Below are 7161 nucleotides of genomic sequence, written 5' to 3' on the forward strand. Positions count from 1 at the left end.
ATTCTGCATGGGTCCCTGGGACAAACTGCATGACTCAGTATTTACCTTCGAGGTGTCACAGCAGACGTGTCAGGTGGGTGGAGGGAGCCAGTCTCCAGGGTGTGCTGGTCTCCTTAGGGGTAGGAGCTGGGTGCCAGCTTCCTGGTGACAGGGTGCTGCCTTTAGGCATGCCACTTCTACTTCACTTCTTGGATACAAACCTTTCAACATTTAAAACGACTGTTATGAGCCAGTCTTTTGTTACGCAAATTCCCTATTCTCTCTGAAGGGAGAATTTTTGAATTTTTTTACCAGTGAATGGTGATTGAGAGAATACCACAAAATAAGGAATTCCTTGCTTGCATAGCTGTATGTGAATTTCTCTAATATAATCATCTTTAAAAGGCAACGTCTTGGCAGTGTTCTCAGAACCCCAGTAGTGTGTTTGCGAGGGTCACTGAAAGGCAAATTTGCATAGATTACTCCTCACTTTACTAAAGGAGATAGGATCTTCAATCAGGGGCTTTTTGAAATTTCATAATTAAGTCTTCTGACTGTCTTAAGACTTTGATAGGTTCGTGGTTCATTTTTATGTGTGTCTCAAGAGAAGCTATAACCAAATCAGGAACATCTAGTCAGAGTCATTTTAAAGTAATGCTTGATTTCTTTAAAATTCACAGTATCTCAGCTTGGATATTTCTTCAGTTTTAAAAATTTCTTATTACAGAATAATGTTGTCATCCAAAGACCAACTATGGTTTTAGCTAAATTTTTCTTACCTATTTTATCCTTAAAAGTAACAAATGGCCTATACAATATATTGACAATTTTCTTGAGACGTTTACAGAAGCTTTATAAATCTTTAAGCACTTAAAGATACAAAAGACACGGTGGAGACAGGCTGACGGAACTGACACCCAAAGAAACGGGTCCATGGCTGTCCCCAGAGCTGGCTCCTCCTCCGGGGAAGCCCTGGGGGCCACCCACGGGGGCTCCCCCGTCTGCAGGCTGGTCCCACCAAAGCTCCTTTCTCGGTAGTCCATCCGATCTGTTTGCTTCGCTTCTCTTCTCCGGGAAGCAGTGCCTGCTCTACGTACTGACGTGCTCATCCGTTCTGTTCAGGCGCCTAACGCAAGACCCCAAGACCTAAGCCTTGACCGCGTCTAGTCGATGGAGAGGTGTCTTGGTAATTACATATGGGAACGGACAGTTTGAGAACAAGATGACAAAGTTGGAATCACCGTGTGATAAGTTCTGTAAAGACAGGTTTGGTGAAGGAAGAAATAGGTACCCCCCCCAAAAGTAGGTACCAAAATGTGTAAAATAGTTACCAAACCCCCAGTCTGTAAAGACAGATGAAGTCTGTAGGGTAGAGCAGTCAGGTTAAGGCAGTGTGGGCAAGTGGATAGTGGGAAGGACCAAGAATGAGGACCGAGGTCACACCGGAGACCCCCACCCCTCCCCTCCACACATCACCAGGTGCCCATCGCATCCCCTTGCTTCACTTCCCCACCTGCGCTGCAGCGGTGGGCACCGGCACCGCGACGGGACTGCAGGACCAGGGCTTCTGAGACCGTCGGGCGCGCCAAGCGGCGGGAGATGAAAATGCGGACTCTTTCTGTGCGCCTGGGAGGCTCCTGGCTGATGCTGGGGAGTGCACTGTGGGGGAGGCTCTCATTCCCCACTCTGACTTGCCCTCCCTCTTCTGCCTTAAAAAGGTCAAATAATAATAAAAGGTGCTTGAGAAAACCAGCCTCTAGCCCTTGTGATTCTTCCATGATTACCGGTCTCTGAGCAGTGGCTTTCACCCCCCCGGCGCGTGCCTCTGGCCCTGTTTCGGATTCCTCACTTGTAGACCCTCTGCTGGCTGTTGGAGAGGAGGGTCTCAGCTCATGCCCCTTCACTTCTTTTCCTCCGTCCTTCCAATATTATATCTCAATTTTTGTTAAATTCATACTGTGTGTCCTTGTTACTATGTCCATACATGCTGTGATTTCTTCTAGCGCAACTCTTTTTTTGCTTGTTATATTGCACTTAAAACATATCCCTTTTAAAAACATTTTCTTTGAAAATCTGACTAGAATGGCTCTTTTCTACCTTTCATTAGAGTTCTTCCAAAAGCCAAATCTTTTTTTTTTTTTTTGGAGCTTTACTAAGATCCCGTTGACACACGGCACATGTAAGTTGACGGGGTGCAGTGTGATGCTTTGACACCCACAAATACCATGAGGTGACCACCACAGTGAGGCTCATTAGCATCTCCACCCCCGACACGTCGCAGCCACCAGTACCCTGAGTCCGGCAGACAACTCTCTCGTTTCACTTACCCTCTGAGACAAGTCCCTTCTAGACCCCCGTCTCCTGCCCCTGCCTGGGCGCCCAGCAGCACCCACCTCTGTTAGCCTTTTCCTCCCTCCCTGTCCGGTCCTCTTTCCTGGGGTCCCCATCGTCCTTCTCCTCGGTGCACTATTTCCTGTTGGTCAACGGGATTTCCCGGTTGCTTTTCAAACAAGGATGCACGGGGTAGGATTGCGGGTTGAAACTGTTGCTCTTAGAACTTGGAAGGCGCTGCTCCCACTCTCCTCTGCCTTTCAGCGTTTCTGTGAGGGATCCATGCCCACCCCCAGGCCCCTCCCATCCCCTGCCCTTTGGAACCCCCGAAAGGGTGAGGTGTCTTTCCCGTGGCCTTACCCTGGGATTTCTTGGGGACATTAGGTCTTTGGCCTTTCTGGAATTTTGTGGGGACTGTAGGTCTTTGGCCTTTCATCATGAGGAGCAGGGAGTCAGGTTCTTCAGTTCCGAGAAATGTTTTTTGTGATGTTTTTGATGGTTCCCACCCCCCTACCTTCTGTTCGTGTGTGTGTTGTGTGTGTGTGTGTGTGTGTGTGTGTTTCAAATTTCAGCTTTTTTTTTCGTTTTCAAGTGTTTTCCTTTTCTTATATTATTCCCTATATTAAAGCATTCTGTTATTGTTCCTTGGGTTCAATTTATTTTATCCCAGGTATTTCTTTAAATTACATCGAAGTTTGTTTAGCACACTGCATTATCTTTCATTAAGTTCACGTATTTGTATCTTGGTCTCTGTCGTACTGTAGGCGTGGCTGCCCAGCAGAGATCCGTGTGTAAGAGGGAAGCACTGAACGCTCTACTAGAAGTGTGTAAGTAAGTGTGGGTGCACACGCGCTGCTTGCTCCCTGAGGGCAGTTCTGAACTGGAGAGGTGGTGGGGAAAGGATGTTCTCCATTCCGTTCTGCTCTGAGTAGGTTTATTTAGACGATCTATTTTCTAAGAGTTCTCCTTAACTTTAACTTCCCATTTATTCCACTGATGTGAAAAATATTTCAACTGTCCCTTTTTTTTCGTTTTTAAGGGTTCTTCCTTATCCTTTAGGGGTCATTACAGTTCTTCAGAGAAGTTTCCTCCCTTCTCCCTGCACGGTAAGCCTGGGACATTTTGGGTTTGATTTTCCGTTGGGAAAGGGGCCCCGGGAGGGGAAGCCTCATCACGCAGAGTGCCAGATGGGCCCCTCACCCTCGGGTCCCCAGACCGCTGTCCCGGAAGGGTGCGGCCTCTCTCTCCAGACAGTGAACCCAAGAGCTTGAGGTGGGGGGCAAGGCGGAACGACCCTCCCGCCAGCACAGGGTAGGGACTCCGGCAGGGGTCTCACTGCTCCTTGTGCAGACTTTCAAGCAATGACCTTACATGTATCCCCATCTTTCCATTGCACCTTTCAAGGCCGACCACTCTTCCGAGCTCCTGGTCCCCCGGGAGAGAGTGTGACACAGAGAGAGGTATGAACTTTGGAAATAGTTTGACTAACGTTTCAACTCTGTCGCCAGCTAGACACATTGTTTTAAATTTCTCTGAACCCCTTTTCTTGCCCATGAAAAATGCCTCCTCCTTCGTGCATTGTCGTGAGGCGTCGCGAGTTCTATGAGCCCCGTTGCTCTCGTGCGCTCCACTGTGGTCCTTTGCTCGCATAGCTACCCCTCTTTGTCGTGGGCGTCTGCCCTGACGGCCTCTGGCTGCCACCCCCAGAGCCCCGTCGTTCTGTCCCTCTGTGTCCTGTGTCCTGTGTACCCGACTGCAGCAACCTCCGCACCCCTGAAATGGCTCTCGCTGAAGACTGAAGACCCTCCATGTTGCACTTGACAATTCCCTCTGAAGGAATTCGTGTGCTCGGGGGCGGGGGGGGGGGGGGGGGGGAGGTTGGGACCCCTGGGGACCCCGCTCTGGAACTGGTGCTGTATTCGGCAGTGGGAAAGGTGACTAGATCCCTGCCCTCGTGGGCTTCACAGTGTAGTGAGGGAGGGAGAAGTCAAATGCTCACAGTCGTGACCACTTCGTGGGGGAAGAGTCATAGGGTAGACAGATGCGCGGGCCGTCTGTGGGTCCTGGAAGGCGGGCCAGAAATGAAGGCCTGGGGGACACTGGGGGCCGTGGCAAATGAGAGGAAGGAACAGACAGAAGAGGTTCAAGAAAGCAGACATGGCTGGACCTGGAAGAGGGGTGGGAAGGTAGTGGGGGCAGGAGGCAGGGCGTCTGTGGGACTGAGGGGGCGCCGGCCGGGGAATAGAATCAGTTTGGTTGACCGAGGAGGGTCCGTCGTAGGACGAGTAGATAATTACATCTAGATTCACAGTGGCCTGCGTGGAGTGATAGTTGTGTGCTGGCTTTGAAAATAGGAAGTCGTGTTTTCTACAGGCTCTTAAAGACAAACATTCTGGGAGAGACAGATAAACCAGTTTCTTCAAGTTATATGATTTCTTGTTTTCAATATCTCAGAGTGCCTTATAAATCTCCAGTGATGCCAGAAACCTTCTATCCAAGGAGACTCTGGCTACTGGCATAATTAGGTGAGTGACTCGGTGGATGCGAAGTCATGAAAAATTAAAGGTTATTTTAATTCCAGGCAGCAGAGGGCGACCTTGCCTTCCTCCTCCTGTTGGATGCGCACCCAGGAGAAAAGGCTGAAGTGAAATCAGTTAAAATAACCCCAGTGCTAGCGTGAACTTCAGGGAGAACCTTTTCTGCTTCCTGCATGGTTCCATGCCATGTTCACGTCCACTGTTTCTGAAAAGTCACCTTTCAAATTGTTCTAATGAGATGCCTGTTGATGCCAAAACAGACGCAGGTGGGAACATCTTTCTGAGTTGTCCACTTACTGGGAAAGGGTAAGGAATCAAACAGCACGATTTGACTATGTTCACATCTTGAAATGGGACCTTGCACTGGTCATGCTCCGCTGCTCCTCATTATAACTGGTAACGGGAAAAAAACCACCATGAGAACCTGGAAAGCTGCATTGGGACGCCCCCCACCCGTGTCGCCCTGAGGAGGGGTGGGGAGATGCGGATGGGCACAGCCCCAGGTCTGTGTGGACTGTGCACAGACTTCTGGTTCCTAAGCAGGGAGAAGAAAACTCAAAAAAGGCAGGCAAGGCCTAGGGTGCTGCGAGGAGCAAAGCTCTGACAGAGGAAGGAAATATCTGTTAATAGCTGGGCCTGTCAGAGAATCAGTGTCCCAGAAAAACACATTTTTTATGGCACGGTGCCCTACAGAGGATGGGTAAAGCCCCGTGCCTAAGAGAAAGTACAGAAACATTTTAGTTATGTGAAGGATGCCATGGGATCCATTGCCGGGAATTAGATAGGGGTGGAGCTAGAGAAAGAGATAAAAGAACACAAAGATTTCAAGTTTTAGTAATTCCTCGTTCCTGCCTCTCCCGGCTGAGGCAGCAGTGAGAGGGAGGGGAGCACGAGAGTCGAGCAGCTGCAAAGCCAGTCTGGACCTCCGTCAGGGACGCGGCTGCTCGGGGCGCACACGGCAGCGGCACACTTGCGCCGGCAGGGGGCGCTGGCAGCCCTTCTCACAGGGACCGGGGAACTTCTCCACCTGGGGCCAGACCTCTGCACGCCCTCTGCTGATAAAACGTGAGGCAGACAACTCCTGCTTCCTGGACCAGTCTTCGCAGCCAGAGGAGGGGGCTGCCGGCACGTCCTCCTGCTCCGCCCATCAGATACGTGGAACGTGGGGAGTGAAGAGAGATGAAGGGAAGGACCTCGGGGGCGGACGCGATGTGAACGCAGGAGCAGGCAGTTGGCCTCCCCTCCTCAGAAGCGCTGTTTAGGGTCTCTGATTTGCATGGGCGCGTTCATGCCCCATGGAACCAGAGAGCCGCCCTTCGTTAACTTGCCGTCTCAGCTCTCCTTGCAATAAATAGTGATTTTTCACAAAGATTCAGTTCAGAGAAGTGAAACTGGTGACTGTGTCCATGGCTCTGGAAAAGGGTAGGCTACCTTGAATTACCCACTGAGTATTAATTCGCTGTGCGGTTAAATGGAAGGGCTGGTGGAATAAGCCCTGGTGAAGAGGTTTGGGGGGGTTTGGGGGTGAGAACAGCCGGTCAGGAGTTCTTAAGGGTTTGTCTGTCAAAGGTCAGCCCTTCTAACACACTTCACACTCACCTCTGGTTCTTGTTACAATCCTGGGCTAATCCCTGGGCTAACACATAGATCCCTGGAGGAGGAGCCTGGGATGTACATTCTAACAAGCTCCTTAAGGGTCTCATGTTCACCAAAGCTTGGGGACTGCTGCTTTACATGGGAAACACAGAGACCTTGAAGGAATAGGAATACACTTAAAGTAAATTAATGAATTTATAAGTATAGCAAGCTATTATTTACACTGAATTATCTATGCTAGTCTCCTGATTTGGAGTCATGCCTGCCGCCCACTCTGTGCTCCAAAAATCCCGAAGTGAGTGTGTTCCACTTTCATGAGTACATTTGAATGTCAGATGCCTGGCGTGTCCCAGCAGTCATCAGTGCACATCCTCCTAGTCTTAGCACAGCTTCTTACCTGAGCCACCAATCAGGGTCTTTGACACGGAACTGGAAATCGGGCTTATTCCCCTCCTCCTGGGCCCTGGCATCTAACTGGCACTTATTTTTAAAAATGTCAAAGTCCTCTTTCTTTTAGGAAGAAGATTTCACTTTTCCCTCTAGCTAAGCATTTGAAGCCAGTGCTTCCCAAACTTAATGTGCAGCGGACAAATCGAGAGCTCTTGGGCATCTGCAAGGTGCCTGACTCCAGGGGCCTCCCGTGTGAGCGGGTCCGCGCTGGGCCGTCCCGCCCCGGCTGCGGGGCAGGAGCCACCCTTCAGCCTGCTTGGGCAGCCCC

Source organism: Phyllostomus hastatus, unplaced genomic scaffold (genome assembly GCF_019186645.2).
Source record: "Phyllostomus hastatus isolate PE091 unplaced genomic scaffold, TTU_PhHast_1.1 phas_contig_58, whole genome shotgun sequence".
NCBI lineage: Eukaryota > Metazoa > Chordata > Mammalia > Chiroptera > Phyllostomidae > Phyllostomus > Phyllostomus hastatus.